At 41.0% G+C, this 24,797-nt stretch overlaps 2 protein-coding genes across 2 annotated transcripts in view; one reads left to right on the forward strand and one right to left on the reverse strand.

Moving 5' to 3' along the window:
- Positions 1-24,797, reverse strand: part of LOC109039974 (uncharacterized) — a 192,108-nt gene that overhangs the window by 53,969 nt on the left and 113,342 nt on the right. The window lies entirely within an intron of this gene.
- Positions 1-24,797, forward strand: part of LOC109035000 (lipase 3) — a gene marked incomplete in the record, with an annotated part of 79,919 nt that overhangs the window by 13,711 nt on the left and 41,411 nt on the right.

A 24,797-nucleotide genomic window follows, 5' to 3' on the forward strand; every position in this document is an offset into this window, starting at 1 on the left:
TCTGACGTAAGGGCGTATCTCGATTATCGCATGAGCCCCAGAAAGCATGGAGTCATATGGAATGTAGGGTTCACGTGGAAATGGAGACACGAATTTACGTCAGAGGAGCGTCGATTTTCGGTCGCCGAGAACCGGCCGACGCGAAGAGGGTGGAAATAAAAACGATGGGACGGAATGGAATGGGGAAAGTTTATTTTTTATTAAACCATATTCTCAACTTCGGCTCGAATATTGAGTGTACACCCAGTTGGCAACTTTCTTCCGCAGCAAGCTCTAAGTTTTATGTTGTTTGTTGAGCATAATGCATGCACGGCGTAGTTCCCAACTTCCCTGGGAAGCCGCTAAAGATTTCTCCGAGGAAATTCAAAGCGCTTTTTTTCTCCTCTTCATAAGTGAGCCATGTGGCTGAAAAAAATCATATTCTCTCTAAACTTCCATGATCCATTGTCACGATTTTCCTTATACTTTTACTCGATTGAGAGTCGCGTTATCTGGTTATCCTCCTTGCAATAAAACTTCATTTTATTTTCGTTTCCCTCGCTCTTTTTTTTATCAGTTGTTTCCTTTGAAGCTGCGCCGGGAGTTGTTGATTCAGTTAGTATTTTGCGACGGAACAAGTGAATGAAGTCGAACATTCAGGGGTATTCTCCCCATGAATAATGCTCCTTTTACAGTATTCCATAAAAACAAGCGGGGGAACTCTAATACGTTCGTATTAGCGACACACTCAGCTGTTCTCTATGTAGGCGCGTTTTTAAGTTCCCCGAAGAAGATGCGCACCGTTGAGATGAACAAACCAGCTCACTGAAATTTCAACTATCCTTTTTGAGAGAACTACACTACCGCTACAAAATGAATTACAGGTAAATGATTACCGCCCTTCTTGCTTTAACATTAGAGGCATTAAATAAATGTGTTACAGATTTAGATCCTAACTATGTTAGGTCCCTCTTTTTCGGGATCTTGTCATTGAGCCGGCGCACAATGGATCGAGTCGGTAGGAGAGGTCGGACAAAATTTGGAGACTTTAACCGCTTAAAACTCCGCTTATACAAAACTTTGGGGTTCTAAGAGTGGTTCCAATGGTTTCCTCGTGAAATTTGCTTCTGTCAGCACTCCTTAAAGTCTAAAATGTCACGAAATAAACTTCAAAATTTGCAATTTCAGTCAAAAATTTCATTTCTGACCTCTTATTGACTCGATCCACCGTGCGGCGCGCCATTTGAACGCATTGCCACTAGTATGCTAGAATTCTAGAGTCAGGTTGACATCGAAAAGCGTTCCCTATGGGCTGAGCGCTTAGTAACATGCTGAGGACACATTGCTGTTTAAAAAGACTCTAATATATTGCCTCAAAATCGGCCAAATTTTGGTGCAACCAATTGTTGACGCACAACAATTTTTCCCCAGCAGGAACAAACCTAATTGGCTAAACTACACAAATCGGACACAAATGCATGCAACTACATTCCAATTAACGGTGGGCGAAATCAAAGGAAGGGAAATCCACCTTTTTCACGACCAAAAATCACCTCGAGCGAATAAAGAGGAGCAGAGCAAATAAAAACGAAAACAGAGATTGCTGCGAGGAATGCTCATTACTGAGCAAATATTCTCTTTTCAAATATGCACGTCCGATCGCCAGCTTTTTTTCACATTATCCGAGGTGCAAAGAACAAAGAATAAAGGAGGCTGCAAATAAACTTGATCAAATATTTACGCGTTCATCGTTGCAGATTGGTACCGTCGCAGTGGCGAGGCGCGAATGATCGATTTTCGATATTTCCCCATTTGAAGCTATGGTAAGTAATCGATTGTTATGGTGTTCATTGCGAACGTCCTCATAATCGATCCTTTTCCACAGGTTTAAATGGTAGCAATCGATGTATCGACGAGGTGTAGACGAGGGACACGCCAGTAAGCGTCGCGGGCCGCCCGGCTCTAATTAAGAGGAGTTGCTTTTGGGAAAATAAAAAATATTGGTTTATGACGAGCTTCCCGCCTTCCCGGAGCAATCAGACTCTGGGGCATGGGTAAACTTCGTCACAAATGAAAATTAATGGCGATGTTTGCGCAAGTGTAAAACTTGAAAATTAATCAATAATTTCATCGATACGACGCGAGATCTTCGAAATGACGGGTTTGGGCGGCTTCAAGAAAAATATTTACGGTGAGGTTCATGACATCAACACTCTATTACTAAGATCAAATGAAGCGCGGTTGTAGCCTTAAAGGCGCTCTTGAATTGCTAGGTTGCGCTGTCTCATTCGATGTTGTATCGTTTAGTCAAGAACTTTTACAAACTTTCTCGTAAATTTTTCGCGAAAAGAAAATTTGCAGATGTCTGAAATTTGATTAATTTCGTGCTTAAGGGGACACTACTGAGTGAACTGAACACGAGAATACCTTTGGTTCATGAATTAAACAATTATCGGAGAAGATATGACAAAATGGTCTAATCTGCTAAAATACGTGAGTTTAAATGGAAAATGCTGCCGGATGACGTCACTAGGCGGTGCATTTTCTCCGTTTTCAAAAATATTTTTATATTATTTCCCGCAAAAAAAAAAAAAAAAAATTATAAAAAATACTGTAAAATTAGCACTTTCAGCACTTTTAGATTCGAAGCAATAAACAATTTGCATGCAAATTCGCCATTATAGATAACAGTTCGAGGGAAATTCCTCGCGCAAGATTAGGTTAGGGTTTTTGGGAAGAATCAGTTGAAATGTGGCTCCAGGCGCAAAGGATCCGTTTCTTGCCAAAATATGAGCAAGAACCAGTAACTCAGCAAAATTTATTGTAATATCTGGACGTTTGCTCACTACCAGTGTAGATGCCAATCCAAAATACGATGACCAAGACGTCTCAATACCCACATAAAAGGGACTCCCGTCGACTTAGGCAGAAATAATGCCACAGGGAAAAAGCCATATGAACAACCAGACGTTGTCAAATTTTCTTTGACAAAATTCGAATTTCCAGGGATACCCTTGTATATTTTTCTCCCAATTTTACACAGAGCTTTAATCACGATTTAGTCAAAATTTTCTGGAAATTTCAAAGAAAAATACTCGTAACTATCCTATAAAATGAATATTTTATCAGAGAAAATTTGGCAAAGTTCAACAATGTTCACACGACGTTTTTCCTCAGAAAGGTAGCAGGGTGTCTCCTAAAATTTAATTTTGCGTTTCCCTGATATTTTCCTAATTTTGCCTGTTATTTTAGACGAGACTTCCTGATTATCCGTGCAAATAAATTCACGCTCGTTTGATTTAATGGAATCAAATTTTTCAGAAATACTTGAAGCGCTCAGCATTGCCCGATCCATGATCGATTATCCTGAAATTTTCCTGATGATTTCTGAATTTCCTGAAATGGAAAATTTGCACACAAAAATTATATTGCTTCATCTGAGAGTGCTTAGTGAGCTGAGTTTGCAGCATTTATTATAATTTTTTTCTGATATGGGAAAAAGTATAAAAATAGATTTAAAAGTGAGAAAATGCACTACCTGGTGACGTTATCTGGCAGCATTTTCTATTTAAACACATGCAATTTAGCAGATTAGGTCATTTTGTCATATTTTCTCCAATAATTGTCCAATTTCGAAACCAAGGATATCCTCGTACTCAGTTTCCCCAGCAGTATTATTTTAAAGATGAAATTCACACAATTTAAGACACCTGCAACTTTTCTATTTTCCGGTTTTTCACTGATAGTATACACCCCGAGCAGAATAGTGATGCAAACGACATGGAGCAGAAGCTCCAGACGGAAATTTTGGCATAGCCTCAATCGCATGACAGTCCTCCGTTACCGCCATCGTGATGTTTGTTTTGAGAGCCCCGAGGTCGGGGGGCGGGGGAGGGGGGCGACGGGTACAATGGACCCCGCGAGAGTGGAACAGGGGGCAGCGAGTGCTCAATGGCGCGAAACAACAAGACCAGAACTGCCGTGCTCGGCGAAAACCGCGCATCTCCGACGGGAACACGTGGCAGATACGCGGTTGTTCCGGTTGGAGCGGGCCGTGCTTTTGATGAATGAGCCGGAGCGAAGAAAGACAACATCAATCTACCGGTTGCGGCCGTAACAAAAGAGCAGGGCCGCTGAAAATTCACTCCCAACGTCCGAAACGCGCAGTGGCGTGGCGTGAATTGCGATATATCGATTGTTATGCCATTTAAATCTACGGTAAAGAATCGATTATTAAGGTGTTCGCTGCGAACACCCTATTTATCGATCCTTTTCCATAGGTTTAAATGGCATAACAATCGATATATCGCAATTCACGCCACGCCACTGGAAACGCGGCTCCCGCTGCCCGGAGCTGGAGCCCTTTAAACGTCGCTTCTCTGACCTATCTCTATTTCCACATGAGCCCTGGAAAGCATTCAGTAATACGGAAGAGAGAGACCATGTATAGATTGAGATACGCCTTTACGTTAGGGGAGCGTCGAAAAAACGCGACAGGTCTCGCGACTGGGGCCCCCGTCTCCCGTCGGATTAAAACTGAAGGCTCCGGTCTCCGATCGGTGTTGTCAGATAATGCTGAAAAGCAGCTCTTTTCCCGGAAAATATCCATATTTAATCGCATGACTGGCAACCTTGCCTCCGATTGGACTCGGGGCCGCAGCTGAGCGCCCGTTCTGTCGTCCTCGGGAAAAACTTCGTATCAACATTCCGGAAATGCCAAAGTTCCTCTCGGAAAATGCAATTTTTCTGGGAAACTCGGTGCGATTTTTTTTCGACTTTTCAGGGGATGGAACTGTTGCAACCTTCAGCTGGAGCAAAAAAAGAAGAAGTATCTTTTAAAAAATTGCTCAAAAATTACGATGAGCACATCGGGGAAGTCTGAAATGCACTCTTAACTTCACAATCTGCATAAGAAATAAGCATTTTTTTTTTGCTTCTGTATTTAAAAACAATAATAAGATACAGGCGAACATTTCGTATGAAAAGTCGCTCCATCAAAACCCTTGCGCACTAGGATGCTTCGCAATATTCAACATGGCCGACGCCGACCGGCCAAAACACATTAAGGGCGAGACGGGGATTTAATCAACCAGCGTGTTTTTTTTTTTTTTTTTTTTTTTTTTTTTTTTTTTTTTTTTTACATTTACCACGGTTTGATGAAGATTTGGTGCTTCCTCGCGATTTGCTGAGTACTGTATAGCGTCCTACTGCGTAAGGATTGGAGAAGTACGACCCCTTGGTCGGACTGCCTCACATGTCAGGGAGATTGGAATACATGTATATTCAATGCACCACAGATCTAGAGCAGGCTGCAGAAGGTCCCACTCACCAATCATTCTGTTGGCAATGACCTTATTTTGGGACGTCACCGAACAATTGGAGCCTAATTTTGCAAGATTAAACATAACTAAATTTTATTGAATAAATTCACAAACTGATTGTGAGTGGCTTCTTTTGACTCCCCTCTTTAATCCTGAGTTTTTGGCGAACAAGATGCAGTCATATTTTAATTATACTTTCATTAACCCTTAGATGTTGAAGCACGGTCAAATTGACAGGAGACTTGTTTAAAAAACGTGCAAAGGCGCGATTCCGCTGGGCGTTCGTGGGTGAATTTCGGCGCGCGAATGCGTCGCTATACCGAATTTACGACTGTACATTTATGAATTTCCACGACTTTTATAAATACGACCGTCCTATACGAATAGCACGCAACACCGCTTTCGGAGCAGCGATGCGTCCAATTCGCCGCCAAAATTCAGCCAGCGAACGCGGCTGCATAACGTTTGCGCACACTTTTCTTACCGATAACGTTTGCGCACACTTTTCACGAATATCATTTGCGCACACTTTTTACCGATAACGTTTGCGCACACTGCACTATTTGGCAACGCTGCAATGATGCTCCAGTATAGTATCGCTTCGTGATAAGACAATTCAACGGACGGATAATTTATAAACGGACGAGGGGAAATTTTCATTTAAATAAATTCCAATAAGCAATCAATAAGTAAATGAATAAATAAGTTAATAAGAAGAAAATAGAAAATGAAGAAAGTTAAGAAAATAAGGTATATGGTTACTCACAGATTTTTCGCTGTTAGGTATACTTCAGCTAAAAATGCTATCACAGTCTTCACCGGAATCATCTTCAGTGCAAGGACGGGTTTTAGGGCTGTTTTTAGGGCAGGTTGCATTTGAAGAGCAAGTTGCATGTCACTGCACAATTTTATGTTTTATCAATTCTATGATTGTGTCATCCCCCGAAACCTCATCGGCCAATCCATCTATGCTGCGTCAATGTTTTAGGTGTGGGTTTTTAAAATTTTTCCGAGATCGCAAACTCGCTGTAAGAGTGACGGAATACCTTATTTTCTTAACTTTCTTCATTTTCTATTTTCTTCTTATTAACTTATTTATTCATTTACTTATTGATTGCTTATTGGAATTTATTTAAATGAAAATTTCCCCTCGTCCGTTTATAAATTATCCGTCCGTTGAATTGTCTTATCACGAAGCGATACTACTGGAGCATCATTGCAGCGTTGCCAAATAGTGCAGTGTGCGCAAACGTTATCGGTAAAAAGTGTGCGCAAATGATATTCGTGAAAAGTGTGCGCAAACGTTATCGGTAAAAAAAGTGTGCGCAAACGTTATGCACCGGCGAAACGCCAAGCGGAATCGTTACTTAAGGGACTGCGAAACATACACGAGCTGTAGATCTAAGTCTGTGAATATTTGTACATTAAAAAAAAATCAGACTTCAAATTGAAAAAAGAAGAAAAAAATTAAGGAACAACAAAGTCGAGACGTAATCGGGCCTAGTTTTTTCAAATTTTCTCTCGAATCTGAGCTACACCTCACTGACAACATAGAACAGAGCATTGCGAGTTCACGCTTAGCGCCATCGCGCCTTCAATTTTGCAGATGCAACACGGACATCCATCATGTGCGAATAGTTGTATCTCTGCGCCGTCATCATCGCGCCTCCTTTTACTTTGCTTTATTCCCATACTGTGTTTGTTTCGGTTTGTCTTATTTGTATTTGTAGTGGTATTTAAATACTGTACGAGCAACACTAGCCGTAAATAGGAGAGCCATCATAATCGAGCCTCGTTTCTTAATTTTCTCACGACACCTCATTGGCAACATAAAGCGGAGCTGCGGAACGCCTTCAATTTTGCAGATGCAACACAGACATCCATCAAGCACGAATAGTTGTATCTCTGCGCCGTCGTCAACGCGCGTCTGTCCATTTGCTCTGTTTCCATATAGTATTAGTTCCGTTCGTCTCATTTGTAGAGGTGCTTCAAGGGCTACGTGAGCAACACAGCCGAAAATAGGATGTGCCCTAATCAATTGTCATTTTGAAAAGAAAAAAATGTTAGAGGTTTCTTAAGCTATATATCAAAAGGGCGCACGTCTACAAAATTGACTGTACTAATTCTTCTGAGAGAGTGACAAATGGCAGATGAGGAAGGGGGGGAGGGAATAAAGTGTCTCTATGTTACCAAAAAGGTAAAAATTTCGAAGAAAATAATTTTTCACAGATCTTAGAGAATTTGAGTATGGGTATTTTGACACTTAGTAAAAGTTCGAGAGCTATTTTGATTCCCTCATTTAAAGATGCTCATCATCCCCTTTTCGCAAACTATAGTTGGAAAAAATTTCAAATCCCTCAAAGCTAATTTTACGACGGAGAGTGACCAATTTTTCGCGTAATAGCGAAAGCTAAATGCGTAATAGCGTAAGTTTGCACTTTATTTAATCGAATGTCTGCTAGTGAGTAAAATAATTTTCATCAGTAATTGGATGACAATTATTAAATCAAATATTATAATTACAAAATTTAGGCAAAGTTCTTTCTCCACCGTTGTCTACTTTTTCAAGATGGAACTTTAAAAATGCGAAATTTTTTACGCTGATTATCGAGTTTAGAGTAAATGTTAGTTTTACGATGAGTCCATTGTGAATTTTAGGCCATTTTCCAATGAACCAGTCCTATTTTACACGAAAAAAAGTGTACGGGTTAATGGATGATCCGGACATTTCCCATTAATTGATGTTGTGCCTACCCCAATAAATTAGGTTACGAACCCAACTGTTGCGGTAATACCCCAGCTTGAGTTGCGGTACTACCACAGTTAATTAAAACTGTCCATATCATCCAAAAAATTGGGACAGTACCACAATTTTACATTTTAAAGGATAATTCCCAACACTTTTTTTCCGCGATAGCTCCAGCAAAAGTTTGCAGCAGACAAATTCAACCCCTCTGTCTGTGACCATGCCATTGGTTGATTTTCAGGGCAAGCCGAGCGAAATTATATTTGAACGTGTTTCTCACTGCACTGTGTGACGTACATTGTTCGGGGAGATAATGCGCTTACGACGCGGCGATCGGTCCGTTCGCAAGACAAAAGAAGAGCCACTTTCCCAAGTTATTGAATAGAAGATCTTTATTGCTTTTTGGTAAGCATGCTGTAACTGTCTGAATTCGCAGTTCCTTACGATGGGATATTTTACGGGAATGAAAAAAGTTGCGGTCGACTGCGTCCGACATAAAATGGTCGCGACGATTTGATTATTTGCGGATCCATAGCTGTCTTTAAGTACGGCTCAAAGTGAATTCAATTCCAACTACGGCCGGTGCGGCGCGGCGCAGCGGGATACATTTGGAATCAAAAAGAGAGAGCAACGCCATGATTTGGAGCTCGGATTCTGTTACAGTCAAAGTTACCGTACTAAGGAACAACGCCGCATGCTGCCATGCTAAGGAAGAACGCCGTATGAACATTCGAGAGTTGCCAAATTTCCCTCGAAAATCGTGCATTTTTGCGCAATCTAAGCAAATTTTTCCTTGAAATTTTCAGATATTTTAGATTAAGTTGCGCACAAAATTATCTGAAAAATTGTAATAGGCAATAAGCACAGCAGAATGTATACGTGTTACGATGTAGCGTTGGAAGTATCACTGCGATGTAGAAGGCGCTATTGTAGGGCACGAGGGCGCGTCTTCTATTCTGCCGTGCTAAGGAAGAACGCCGTATGAACATTTGAGAGTTGCCAAACTTCCTTAGATAAAACGTTTATTTTAAAGGAAAGTATTGTATATTTTTCCTTGAGTTTTTCAGGACCTTTATGTGAAATTGCAAACGAAATTGTCTGGAAAATTGGGAGGAGAATATTCAGAGGTTCACCAGAAAATCCGTGTTTTATCAAAGGAAAATTGGCAACGTCTGAAGGTTCATACGGCGTTTTTCCTTAGAACGGCAGTATGGACATTCGCATGTTGCCAAATATTCTCTCAGAAAATATTTATTTTTGAAGAAAGTCAAGGACATTTCTCCTTGGGATTGTCTTTTAGATTAAATTACGAGCAAAATTCTCTGAAAAAATAGGAAGGAAAATATTTACGAGTTTTTCCGAAAATTTGCGATTTTTCAAAAGAAATTTGGTTAATACAATGTTTTTCCGTGATACGACGGAGAGAATGCACGTTGAGGCCGGAAATGAAAATGAGCGTACTTATAATTGGACGAATTTATGCTAAAAGAAACTATGTGCATAGGGATTGCCTGCAACATAGTTCCTTTCAGCATAAATACATCCAATCCACAAAGGCGAGGTGCGTATGAAAGCACAGACGAGGTTGAGATGGGGCGCTACATAAATCGACCCCCCCCCTCCCCTGTTAATCCTTTTACGCCAGGTTATGTGACCCACGCGTCTGGCCGATATCATCATCGAAACGCGATGAAAATCCAATGTATCGAATATATCGAAAATGCCCAGAGCAGGGATCGGGGTTTTGCGAGTCGAGGGTGGTGGGGTGGGGTTCGGGGGTTATTTCGGCTGGCCCGGTTCCAATTGCCGACGTCTGTCGAACTGACCCTTCCCGGGTCCCCCCTCCTCCTCCCCTCGGCTGGACCGTTATCCCGTCATAAATAGCGGGAGTTCATGAAAAGCGTGCCCGCCTGTGATCTATCTTGGTTATTTCAAGAAAATACCCATTTCACCGCCCCGGGCCTTTGTTCTCCCCAACATCTCGATTTTTTATGAGGCTCCTTTTTTTCACACGTCATCAGCAGTTTTGTTTCCGCTAAGTACTTTCGGTTATCTCCTGTAATATTTGTCGGGGGCGGAGTGGGTGTCTCGTCGCACGGTGGATCGAGTCGAGTAGAGAGGTCGGACAGGAAATTTTTGACCAAAACCGCAAATTTTGATGTTTACTTCGTCACATTTTAAATTTTAAGGGGTGCCACCAGAAGAAAATTGCACGAGGAAACCAATGAGACTTGCTGATGTCTCGTTCAAGAGTTCATTTCAAAAGTTCCCGTCGTGTAAATTGTTTTCTTCGTGAAATTTTGAAGCGAAAAAATTCAACGTTTTCTTCTACTTCAGACTTTGTCTAGTGACCCACTCCCCCTACACCTGTCGGTGAGAACCTGGCTGGCATCTCCATTGTTCTCTATCAACATTGTAATAGCGCAGATTGGTGTGTAATGAGGTTGCTTCCGATAATTTGTTGATGGAGCGTGTCGACGCATAAGAAACGCCCTCAATGTGAAATGATACTTCCTGGCGTGGCCTCAGTGGCCGAATAGCTGCATCACTCAAAAACACAATCAGAGGTGTAGCAGCGTAAGCGTAGGCTTGCAAGGAAGGTCAACCTATCATTTGTCATTTTTACAACATGACCATACCAAAAAGCTGTTTGGGTAAGGAAATTTCTTTGAAGCTTCCAAAACTTTTAGAACCTCAAAGTTTTGGATAGACGGAGTTATAAGCTTTTAAAGTTTCTAAATTTTGTCCGACCTCTGCTATTGATTATATTCATTGTGCGTCGATGCCAGTTCGGATTTCATCAGGAACTAACACTAACTCAGTGGCGTGGCGTCTTATGCGATATATCTGTAGTAGGCAAAATAGTCCATAATACTATTTTGTCAAATACCTAAACATACATACATACGAGTCGCTGTTATAGCGCTCTTTGGCGCTTTGCGATACCCAATCGCCACAAAGCTCCTGTGGGAAATACCTAAACAAATAGTTAAATATCTTTACTTAGATCGAGCTCCTGATTCTGTTGCTAATTTAAGATAAAATAATTTATTGACCATGTAAGAGAGAAATCTTTGTGAAAATGTGCATCATAGAATAGTATTTTGAACGGTTTACAGCTCTAGGACGAACATTTATCTTGAAATTTGCGGCATGCCATAAAACACAACATTTTTACAATTTCAACATTTATATGTACAATAAGGAGCATTTGAGGAGGTTGGAACATGGAGAGTTTGTAGATCTGATGAGGCATTTTCCCTCCAAAATATCGAAAACTCATGAGCTGTCAAAACTGTCAAATGGACTTGTCAACTGAAGAAATGACTTCGGTTCGTATACGGAATACCAAGGTTTTTACCATCGACTCCGATCGCAGAGATCCCGTGAATTTGGTTCTGGTTCTGGATCCATTTTCAAGGTTCAAGGTTCCATTTTTCGTTACAAAACAGGGCTCCATTTCAGCTTCACAAAAATTTCCTTACCCAAACAGCTTTTTGATATGGCCATGTTGTAAAAATGACAAATGATAGGTTGACCTTCCTTGCAAGCCCACGCCTACGCTGCTACACCTCTGATTGTGTTTTTGAATGATGCAACTATTCGGCCACTGAGGTCACGCTAGGAAGTATCTTTCCACATTGAAGGCGTTTCTTATGCGTCGACACGCTCCATCACCAAATTATCGGAAGCAACCTCATTACACACCAATCTGCGCTATTACAATGTTGATTGAGAACAATGGAAATGCCAGCCAGGTTCTCACCGACAGGTGTAGGGGGAACGGGCCACTAGACAAAGTCTAAGTTAGAAGAAAACGTTAAATTTTTTCGCTTCGAAATCTTACAAAGAAAACAATTTACACGACGGGAACTTTTAAAATCAACTCTTGAACGAGACATCAGCAAGTCTTTGAAATACAGATCGAATGGAAGTTCGATTGTACAAATGAAGTCATTTGCATTTTTATTATTTAACCGATGTTAATAGAAAACACATGTATCCTGTTCAGGACTTGACTCTCAGACCTCCAGTGTGTGATTCACTTTCCTTGTGGAATTTTGAGGAAGAAACACATAGCCTTATGCTTTAATTCATACCTTGTCTAAAGGGCCATTTGCTAAGGTAACGTAGTTTGTACGTAACAAAAAAAGGAATTCTGAATCAAAAATTATCAAGAAACAGTTGGTATACTGATCATCTAAAAAGAGGATCAAGACCGAGAAATATCCGCAAAAATGGTAAATTTGGTGTCGAAGAGTGCTTTTAAGAATGCAGATACAGTTTCCTCCCATGTCAGCGAATATTGTGATGAAGATGACTACAGCGTTAAAGATTTAAATGCTCCCTCAAAACCGTTAGGCGAAAAATCGAGGATAAAATATTTTACGAGGGTCATACAAAACGAGTAACTCATAATTCGACAATCACATGACGCTCGTTGCTAATAGCTCTTTCCCTCTCTCTCTCTCCTGAATTTTCGCACGAATCCACGATGGACATTTTAGTTTTGGCAGAAAATACGGCAAGCTTTTACAGCCGCGGCGGGACCTTTTTGGGGAATAAAATTACAGTTTATCAAAGGGGCTACGAAAATAAAGGCAAGGGAAACGATCCTCCTGACCTTGAATTGCCTCTTGTCTTAATTGCGAAGGCGGGATTTATAACTGCTGAGGCAGTTGAATCGCGCCTTATAACGATGGTGCTTATCCTATTCCATCGTTAAAGAAAAATGTCCTATGAACATACGATGTTGCCGACTTCTTCACGAAAATAAATGAGGGGCTTGGAGGCCAAGGCGCACAAGTGCGGTTTAAGCTATTTTGAGAAATACGAGTTAGAAGTTTCGAAATTAAACGGATCCTTGCAGCGGAAAGATAGTTCAAACTGACTTTTTGATGCTTAAGAATTGGAATTTGGGAGCAAATTTTTCACAGTATATGCATTAAGACTAGTTTTATTCGAAATCATTGATATCTCAATTTTTCAAAAACTGCACTTATGCAACTTGTCCTCCAAGCCCCCAGCTTTTTAGTTAGAAGGTGTGAATGTTTTTTCTTGAAATTCTCAGATCCTTCAGATTAAATTGAGATAAATTCTCAAAAGATAAAAACAGTCCCAAGATTCCTCAGTAGACCGAAGGGCAACAAAATTGGCCGCACCCGAATACTTATACAAAGTTTTAAAATTAATATGGCAGAGTTGGGGAATAATCTTGAAAAACAATCCAAATTTTCTTTGTCTAGTCCCATCTTCTTCTTAAACCTGTGAGTTACTAAACCGGTTTGTCATAACCATGGTGAAATAATCAGTCGTAACCATTGACTTTTCGAGCAAAATTCTTTACTGATTGTTTTTGTTGAAAAATCGAGACGCACCAAGTGGCATTAAGTTATGACCGAGAACAAGAAATTTTAAGATTTATTTCAAGTCTTGATCATTTAAAACTATTCAGTTTTGGTCAGACGCACAAATTTATATTGATGCTAAAAATTTGTCTTATTTTGTCGATTAATCGATTGTTTCAACAATAATTTTAAGAGTCACCATGTCCTGGCTAATCACCCTGGTAAAAATTGGCGATACGAGCTGCGTTTCAAAATACCACAGGAGTTCTTATAGCCGACTAAAGAAGGCTATTGAAAATTATATAGCTGGGTGTAGAAAGCGGAGCAAATCATATAGCCGGGCTATACGAAGCTATAAAAAAGTATACAGTCGGGCTATAATTCCTATCGCCGGGCTTTACACTTTATCGCCATTGGCTATAAAAGGCTATAAGAAATTGTGTAGAAATTCGTGTGCTTTGGAAAGCATTAAGTTTGATACGGAACTACCTTAATATTTACAAAACACACATTATATTTTCCTTTAAAACATATTTTTTTCCCATCAATTAAAATGATATGGTCCACACAGAGTGTGCAAACATTTCAAAATCATGAGTTGAAAAACGCTGACTCCGTGAGATTAAATATTAGAGCCTAACACAAAGCGGAGCGGCGACGCACTGGCGCCTACAAACCTAACAGGGATACTTCACGCATTGCGCAATGCGTGAAGTATCCCTGTTAGGTTTGTAGGCGCCAATGCGCGTTTCGCGCTCTCTGCCCGCCCGCCGCGCCGCAGCGTGCCACGGCGTCTGAAGCAACTATTTCACACCAGAGGTATTGCACAGTATCATAAGAAATTGAAGGCGCTCCAACATATTAAGAATGACAGGCATCCTTCAAAAGTACGGAGCTTTCCTCGCAAAATAAATCAAGATACTACGGCACAAAAAGAGAGCGGTAGTCCAAAAACTAACTAAGTCCTAGTATCCGTATTTAGTAACGTTTAGTATAAACTTTATCGTCTGGCTGTTGCTTAATCGCCATCGGCTATAAAAGGCTATAAGAAATTGTACAGCCGGCTACAGAAACTATTTGAAATCTTACAGCCGGCTTTAGGTCTATAGTATTTTGGAACACACATTCTACTGCCAATTTTTACCAGGGCAACGGAGCTCTGAATTTGAAATGACTTGACATGGATGCAAAAAATACATGCGTCATTGCTTCCAACTTTTCTCTTGTTGACATCGTCCAACCGGGTGCGAATTTTTCTCTCGATATGAGCGAGAAAAGGGGAGAAGGAGGGAATGAGAAAACAATCGTCGGCAAAAGCAAACACAACAAGGTATACGTTTTCGCTCGACCAGATTGTTATGGCAGATTAGCTCCTTTCATCTGCTCCGATTCCAAAAATATCGGATCGAGTCACTGCACTGATTGTAATTAAGTTTCAATGTCAATGCAGAGCTTGATGTCTGGAGCTACGTCCTCGTTAGGTTGACGTCATTAGGAAGTTTTTCAAAGTTTTCGTCCACCGTTAGGTATGCCACCCTGCAGAGCAAATCGCGCCAAGGGAAATTGTTTTTATCACTCGGAGCTCACCTTTTGACAGTCCGTGACGGAGTGGATTTCTTCATCTCTACACTTACGGATATTTCCTCACCAACTATCACCTGCGTATGTGTATGTTAATGTTAATCTCTTAACTCATTTGAAGGAATCGGAGTGGGGTAATGTTTAAATCCAGTAATTGCACTCGCGCCAAAAAGATTAGAGTAAAATCTTTTAAAAAAAATCCTGACAAGAGTGGGTGCACTATCACTGATTTAATGTAATGTTTGACAGATGGATTACATTTTGCAGTAAGAAACAACACCGAAAAAAAAGTGAAGTTGATTTAACATTTTGGATGTAAAAAAATTGTGCGAGAACTTATAAAATGCTGAATTACCCCTCACATCAGTCAGTTTTACATCTTGGCATTGTTAAAGTAACTGCTGTAGCGGGTAATAATGCAGCATTTTTTAACTTCTCGCACACTTTTCCTTACATCCAGGATGTTGAAGCAACTTCACTTTTTTTTTCGGTGCAAGAGCATTCCAATGCTGCTAGGATTGTGCAACTTACATTCTTTGCAATAAAATTACTGAAGTCACGCAAAATTTTAATTTTACAAACGTGATTTTCTTATTGAATTTATAGTTCAGTTCTAAGATGCAGTTGTAATACTACGAAATGCCCCGGAATTTTTTTTTTTTTTTTTTTTTTTTTTTTATTTTTGCGGCCTTACTCCCATTTCAAGTTGATTTTGTACTATCGTTTCTAGCCGATTCTGTTGTTCCGTTCACAGCTTTCATCTATGAAATTTCAAAATCATCCCTCATGACCGAAGTTTTTCTCGCCGTTCAGAAAGGGGGAAAGCCACGGCGATTGTCATTCGGGAAAATTGCGAAGATTTCAAGAGGCCACCCGACTCAAGCATGTATTATCCGGAGTGGAATTAAATCAAATTAGAGTTGTCATTAATAATTGTCGGAGCGATGATTCGGGTCGCGGGGGGCGGCGGGGGGGGGGGGGGGGCAGGGGTCGGTCGGCGTCAACAAATCACGGCCGAGGCCTCGTCCGTTTCCGGCCACGGAGGAGCCCTTAATTGAACCGCCTCATTTCCCGAGCCTCGGGAAGTCGTGAGCCCCGGGTAAGCTCTCGGAGGCCGGTTCCACGGCTCACGAGATCTCGGCGCTTACGCGGAATCGGAAGGTAAACGCTTCAATTAGGTCGTCGTCGCGTTTCCGACCGTCTCTCTCGCTCTGGTGATCCACCGCTGCTCGTAAAAACAGCGTATGTAGGAAGGGAATCTATTGCACATAGGCGTTTTTTGCTCCACGTTGCAGTGCTCTCTCGGGTATTCATCCCCCCCCCCCCCTCTGACCCCCTTCATCGATGAAAATAAGAGGGATTGATGGCTGATGTTCATACTCGAGCAGCGAAGGGCGGGACTCGGGGAATATGCTGCCGTGCTGAGGAAAAACGCCGTATGAACCTTCAGGTGTTGCCAAATTTCCTTTGATACAACAAAAATCTCCTGGTAAACTTATGAATATTATTCTTCCAGCTTTTCAGATAATATTATTCGCAACTCCACCTAAAGTTCCTGAAAATTTCTCGGAAAAATATTCATAACTTTCCTCAAAAATAAAGATTTTATCGAAGGAAATTTGGCAACTCTCGAATGTTCATACGGCGCTCTTCCTTAGGACGGCAGTATGGTTGATAGTGAGTTGGAAGGGGTGTGGGGTGGCGAGGGGTGAGATGAGGATGTGTAAGGGTGGGCGTTAATAGCGGCGGCCCCAGGGCGTCAGGCGTCCTCTCAATTATCGCCGAAATTCGCGAGATTACATTAATCGCGCACTCTGATTCGAAAGTATCATCCGTCTAACCCTGCGTATCATCTGGCTGGAACTTCCAGGGATTTCTCGTAGAGGGTTCCTCATTAACGCTTCGATATGAACGAAAACAACTCCGGAACGAATTGAATGGTTCAGGAGGCGCTTGGTCTGTTCGCAAGCTTCTCAGAATTGAGCTGCCGCCTCGGAGAACTGAAGGTTCAATGCGGTGAACAGAAGGCTCAGCTCACCTGGTTTTGAACTGAAAAACTTTGGTTCATATACATGTGGTGTCTAGGACCGGGATAAATCGGACCCGGGATCCACAGGGAATAAAAATTTCAGAGAAAATCAAAGATTAATCAGGGAATCTGTTCCATAAACCGAGAATCTCTTCTCCTACCACTCCGAGACCATTTCAAAGATTATGAAATCGTACCTGCGCCACCATTCACAGTGATCTTGAAGCAAAAGAAAAAAAATGCGACAAAAATGTGCCCGAAAACGATTTGTAGTGGGTGGATGTTTGGTACGTGTAGACTTAAAGTCGAGAAAAAGCAAAATCTTGGCTGATCCAATTTTCAAGATTTCGCAATTTGAAATTTTGATAGTTGGACAAGGTTTCTATCGTTTTTGACCGATTTTCACCGCGTTTAGTTTGACTGCTCATTTGAAACATGATTATAGTAGAATATAAAATATTGAGATATACGTGGTTTAGATGTCCAGGTAGAGTTAATCTATGTTTGAAAATCCGAACAATATTTTTCAACATGTGTTATACGGTTGTCATTCAATTCGCCTTCAGTTGCGTCTGCAGCAATTGTTGTTATGAGTATGCTGTGCGTGCTGATCTCAGCGCATTACATATTTGACTCTCTGAAGGCGTTTTATGTGCAAAAGCAGAGCACCCTGTCGAGGAGAGCAGAAATGAGATTGAATGAATTGTTCAATCCCTACTTCGTTCGTTCTCCAACAGATTGCACTACTTGAGAACATAAAACGCCTTCAGAGAGTCAAGTATGTAATGAGATGAATTCGGCACGCACAACATACTCGTAACAACAATTGCTGCAGATGCAACTGAAGGCGAATTGAATGATAACCGTATAACACATGTTGAAAAACAATGCTCGGATTTTCAAACATAGATTTCCTCTTCCCGAACGAACGAACGCCGTATGACCCTTCAGCCGTTACTAAGCTTTCCTTGTAGAATCACGAATTTCGGGAAAATTCGTATGTTAAAGGCCATCACCAAATTACGTACCGTACTTTTTCGACATTTTTGATCCCCCTTCCCCTTGATACGCTTTTGTGACGTAGCTCCCTATTTTTAACAGGGAAAAACAAAATGGCGGGATGCTCTCCTCCACCCCCTCCCCCTATATTGTCAAGTAATTTATGGACGGCTCCTAATTGGAGCGCGTTAAGCAGAACGGTATCAAGCTACATCATCCATTGCCCAATTTAATTGTTTACATGAAAACGGCTGTGCGGACATTTGTGCAAATTCTGTGCATTTTCAGCATAGTTCGAGGCGAATCCCTTAAAATTTTAAAATAAAATCCGCACAAACGTTCTCTCGTAAAAAATTAATTTGCTCGGTTAAATTTGGCAATAGCTGATGTGGCCTTGTTCCTTTCTGCTAAACGCGGTCTAATGGAGAATTTGCACACAACAATTTTATTGTTTCACCTGAGAGTGTCTAACAAGTTAAGTTCGCAGTATTTTTCATAATTTTTTCCGACATGGGAAATTGTCAAAAAATAGATTCAAAAGTGAAAAATGTGCCGCCTTATGACGTCATCTGGCGACATTTTCCATTTAAACACATGTATTTTAGCAGATTGGGTTATTTTGTCATATTCCCTCCAATAATTGTCCAATTTATAAACCAAGGATATCCTCATACTCAGTTTTCTTAGCAGTATCATTTTAAATACGAAATTCACAAAATTTAAGACACCTGCAAATTCTCTATTGTCTTCTTTGCCGAGGATTTCCTTCGTAATTTCGTCTGAAGTTCCTGAAAATTCCAATGAAAAATACACTGAAAAAAAACACATTGGATTTAGAGTCCAGACTCTTAAAAACATCGACAAGAAAAAGTACTCTTGATTCAATCAGAATCTAGCTTAAATCAAGGCCCACGCCTCTTAATTTAAGTGGATTTCGTTTTGATTCAAGCAAAAATCCGATTGAGTCAAGAGTATTTTTCTTGTCAATGTTTTCAAGAGTCTGGACTCTAGATCCAATGTGTTTTTTGTCCAGTGTAGTCAAAGGTTTCCTGAAAAAGAAGTATTTTTTGGAGAATAAATGTGACAAGATAGGAATATTCATAGGGAGGTTCTCCCTTAGGACGGGGAAGTAGACTCGCGCGTAGATGAGTCATTATGGGTAATGCGCCTTGGCGTTTTGATGAGACGGAAGACGAGCTGGGGCTCCGGCCGACAGATGTGAGTTTCGATTAACCTATCCGGGAGGCAGTGCCCGGCTCTCGGGTTCCGGGTTCCCGGGTTCCCACTTCCGATCCCTGACGAGGCCGACAGGGCGCCGACAATTAGAAATCAGGGATATTGGCGCGGGGCTGCGGGGAGGAGGGACTCCAGGCCGTTCCAGCCGCGTTATTAGAGATCGTTATCGCAGATGTTCCAGGTGATTCTCAATCGCCCCCCGCAACCCCCCCTCCCCCGCGTCCCACCTCCCGCCTCCCGCGTGCTCCGTCCATTACGGCTCCGTCTGCTTCTACTCCCCAAAAAGGATCTGCAACTTCTACGAGTTTTAAAAAAACCGCCGACTGGAGACATTTTGAAGAATGATTCACAGTCAGTCAGTGATTTGTAATAAAATTTAGTTTAGTTTGATCTTGCAAAATTCGGCTTCAAATGGTCGGTGACATCCCAAAATATTGTCATTTCTGGTGGTTTCGTCAGTTTGACCGATAGAGTGATCAAATTTGATGATTTTTTTTAAATCAAGATTGTCAATTTTTGGAACTAAATCCGGGTGTATCTCGATTCTGTTCTCCCCGGAACTTTAGAAAAAACCGGAATTTTCATTTTATTTACCGACGATTCCGGGGTTTCCGGAATTAAATTTGATTTCCAAAAGCTCCGAGAAAATTCAGGTTTTTTTTTAAAGTTCCGGGGAATGATACCGAGATATACCCGGATTAAGTTCCAAAGATTGAAAATCTTGATTTAACAAAATCATCAAATTTGACCAATAAATCGGTCAAACTGACGAAAACCCCAGAAATGACAATATTTTGGGACGTCGCCGAACATTTGAAGCCGAATTTTGCGAGATGAAACAAAACTAAATTTTATTACAAATCACTGACTAATTGTAAATGGCTTCTTTTGGATCCCCTCTTGAATCCAGAATTTTTGGCGAACAAGGTGCAGTCATAATTTAATGATATTTTCATTAACCCTCAGATGCTGACAGAAGACTTGTTGAAAAAACAAGCCACGCGAGTTGTGAGTGGCCGCAGTACATACTAGTCGTAGCTATAGGTCTGTATATATTTGTGCATTAAAAAAAGAATCAGACTTCAAATTGAAAAAAAGAAGAAAAAATTGAGGAACAACAGAAGCGAGACGTAATCGGGCGTGGTTTTTTCAATTTTTCTCTCGAATCTGAGCGACATCTCACTGGCAGCACAGACCAAAACTTTTCGAGTTCACGCATAGCGCCATTGCGCCTTCAATTTTGCAGATGCAACACGGACATCCATCATGTACGAATAGTTGTATCTCTGCGCCGTCATCAACGCGCATCCTTTTACTTTGCTCTATTTCCATACTGTGTTCGTTCCAGTTTGTCGTATTTGTATTTTTAGCGGTGCTTTAAAGACGGTACGAGCAACACAATAGGAGAGCCGTAATAATCGAACCTCGTTTCTTAACGTTTCTCCCGACACCTCATTGGCAGCACAAAGCGGAGCTGCGGAACATCGCGAATTCACAGCTCGCGTCATCGCGCCCTCAATTTTGCAGATACAACACAGGCATCCATCAAGCACGAATAGTTGTATCTCTGCGCTGACCTCCCTACCCCCCTTCTCATGCCATGTGAGCCAATCGCGAGTGGAATCTTCAGTAGCCATACTGACTATAATGATACTCTACAATCAGTGGCGTGGAGTGCTTTGCGATGTATCGATTGTTATGGCATTTAAACCTATGGAAAAGGATCGATAAAACAGAGTGTTCGCAGCGAACGCCTTGATAATAGATTCTTTACCATAGGTTTAAATGGAATAACAATCGATACATCGCAATTCACGCCACGCCACCGCCACTGTCTACAATAATTGAAATACAGCGATCGGAGTGATGGCGGCACGATGTGGAATGCAGAAAAGTGGAGGCGAGAAATTTGACAAGTATATCGGCACGTGAGAGAAAATCCTTTGAGACCGAGCATTTCATATTCATTGACTCGGTCCTTTGCCTCGCACAATGAATTAAAGTTGAAAGTTTATAACTTACCGCGGAGAATTCATTAGCGAAATTTCATGCATATCAAATAATAGGAAATGAGTGTTTGTTGCCTCGGGGCTCCGCTGTTTAGGTGCCGTGCAGGAGTTGTCGCGCAGCTTTGGAATTTTGTATTCTTTGTTGCGAGGTTATTAATTAAATCTATATGTGCATCTTCCCCACTCGCATACTCGCCGAGCTTAATGCCACCTTCGTTTTCCGAACGCAACGCACGAAACTTTCGTCATGCATGTCGCCAGCGGAAATCCTCTCTGCGTTGATCTTTTTTTGTGTGTGTGAAATACCTTCCGTGTTTTATGCTAAAATAACGGCAGTACTTATCGAAAACCGCCTCAGAGGAGTGAGATATTTGCACAGACCATATACATCAACAACAGTAAAAGCATCTAATAAATTCATCCTCATCCCGTATAGTCAGTTGATCAATTCTTATCCAAAAGCCTCCATTTCGCGGTTTTCTTTAAAATTTGAATTAATTCTATATTTCTCATTGTGCAATTATCTCCTCACTTATTCTGATTGTTTTAATGTATGCTCACGTATTCACCTCCAATGAACTTGTGGCTCTTATGGAAAAATTAGGAAAAAAATTATGTACTTTTTGCAGGTATTCTCACCCACGAACTTCAGTCTAAGGTTTCATATATTGAAACGTCACTGGAAAAAAAAAACACATTGGGTCTAGAGTCCAGACTCTTGAAAACATTGACAAGAAAAAATACTCTTGATTCAATCAGATTTAAGCTTAAATCAAAAGGAAATCCGCTCAAATTAAGAGGCTTGGTTCTTAATTTAAGCAAAAATCCGATTGAATCAAGAGTATTTTTTCTTGTCGATGTTTTTAAGAGTTTGGACTCTAGCTCCAATTTGTTTTTTTTTTTCCAGTGTAGAGTTGAAATGCGATGTTCATAACCTACCGACGGTTTTTTTCGTGTTTTTCTTTCCTGGACAAGACTGAGGGGGAAGTGTTCAACTTAGGCAGCATGCGTTGGAATATTAAGTTGGGGCCGCGCCGAGAGATCTATAACGTTTTGAGTCTTTTTAGACCTCAACTTGATATTCCAATGCAAGCTGCCTGCGCTGAACCCCCCCTCCCCCTCTCCACAGTCTTGTACGGGTACTCATTGCTTCCCCCGCTATATATTGTGGACCCATCACTATTTTACCACTTGGTTACACAAAAAGATGACCTAACCTCTTTCGATACCCCACTAATAAAAGGATACATATCGCTTTTCGATGATGTAATACTGAGAGCGAGAGCGTCTATCCCGGGAACCCGAGTAATGTGAAGTTTCCCAGTCATTAGCGATGATAACAGTGGCGTGGTGTGAATTGCGATATATCGATTGTTGTGTCATTTAAACCTATGAAAAAAGATCGATTATCAGGGTGTTCGCAGCGAATACCTTAGTAATCGATTCTTTACCATAGCTACAAATGGCGAGATATCGATAATCGATTATTCACGCCACGCCACTGGATGATAATGACGAAGCCCGGAGCGTAAATATTTGATCAAGTTGCTCCTTAGTGTCAGCGCCGTAATCGATGCATCAACGCGGGGGAGATGCATTTCGGGCCCGATGGAGAAGGGAATCCTGCCGGGATAAGCAACAACGCCGTAAGTCCCTTCGGACCTTGCCTAATTTACTTTGATCAAACGCCGATTTACCACGGAACTGGTAAATATTTTTCATCCGATTTTTCAGTAGATTTCATCCGTAACTCAATCTGAGCGATCTTAAAATTTCAAGAGAAAATATTCGTAACTGCCCTCGAAAATATAAATAATTTATGGGAGTTAGTTTGGAAAGTTGCCAATTTTCATAGGACGTTATTCCTCGGCACGGCAAATAATGCACTGATGCGTTACCGTGTCGTCCCCAAAGAGAAAGCCCCCCTCCACCCCGTTCCGTCTCGTCCCGCGCGGGGTCCCAGAGGACCGAGGTAGACTTGTGCGATTATTTCAATAATCGATGATCGATTAACTGTCTCGAAAATCATCGACTCCTCAATAATAGTCCGTCTAAATAATTGATATGACAGACTGATAGTAGAAAAAATCGTTTTACGCGGGCAACATGCCAATGCCATTAAACGGAAGTTCAAAAATCCTTGATTTTTGAGAAGGAAGAAAACCCGATACAGAATAGAGTTAATTAATTAAATAAATTGATATAAACAATCGCAATAATTTGAGCGATACTTAAGAATGTTGAGTGTATATTAATAACGGATCGAGGCGCTTATAAGTAAAAAAGGAGAGGATCTCCCTTTTTCAGTTAATTGAAAAAGAACTGTAAAAATTTTAATCCGTTCCTATGATAGTGGATTATAAAATGTTTGTTTTTTGGCCGATCAAATTGTGAAATTAGATTGGCAGCCGTGCTCCTGTTCTCAAAATTTTACAGTGTGTTTGCTGTTTTGATGGAAGATGAAAGTCCTTACGGTATTTTTTATACCCCTGTCCCCTTCAATCGGCAAGGTATACAAGAAGTTCTTATAAGCCCTCCCATTTTTCAAATTGACCTTCCCATTTAAAAACCCCTTCTTCCTCAGGAATTGATAAAGATGACTTTTTCTACGGATGTGTACGCGTAAATTGCTTCGATTTTACGTAAAAAAAGCAATTTTCGTATTCTAATATTTCAGAATGAGTGATTTAGTCACTTGAGACGATTAAAAAATTAGTTATCCTATTTTCAACTTGCGGAATATGCTATTGATTATCGCAACGCGACGCAGGGTTATAGACCACATAGCGTGATACAACTATTTTAACGCTCGTGTAGGTTACATTGCATATCCACGAAATTGAAGGAGTTTCCAGTTTCTCGCTCGCATTTTCATTCCAGCCAAACTCTATACATATTCCAATCGGCGCGTGTTGCAGGAAAGAAGTTGTGTAATGGTAATCTTTGTCTTCAAAAACTGACAAATTATAAGTCTGTAATTTTCTTTTGCGAACATTATACCCCATTGAATGAAAACTTAAAAAGAAGGCTAAATCTAGATCCTAAAACATCCTTCATTTTTTCAACTCCGTGTTACCGATGGTATGTTTTGGGCATTCAGGGATGTAGAAAGTTCTTGGCTTTCACATTTTTCGAATTAGCCTCCCCATCTTTTAAACCCTTTGCCCTCAGGAATTTCAAAAATATGACTTTTTTACGGCTGTGTACGTGTAAATTGCTGCGATTTTGCGAGTGAGAACACGTGATCTACACCGCGATTTAACAAACGCGATTTTGCCAGCTTTCCCACTTGAAAACACCGATCGATACTCGTCCAATCGCGTGGTCGAGAAGTTTTTGCACCTCTGCTCAATCCCTTACCCCCCCCCCCCCTCAAATATACGATACCAACACAAAGCCTCAACCACATGTCACTGTGACTCTTTTAGAGCGAACCTCTTGACGAATTCATGAGATCACTTTTCCACGGTTATTTCTGACAGCGATATCCGACTATCACTCCAAAACTTTCGAGTGTGATTTTTCTTTCCCCCTCGCAACATGGGGACC

The sequence above is a fragment of the Bemisia tabaci genome, chromosome 2 (genome assembly GCF_918797505.1).
Source record: "Bemisia tabaci chromosome 2, PGI_BMITA_v3".
NCBI lineage: Eukaryota > Metazoa > Arthropoda > Insecta > Hemiptera > Aleyrodidae > Bemisia > Bemisia tabaci.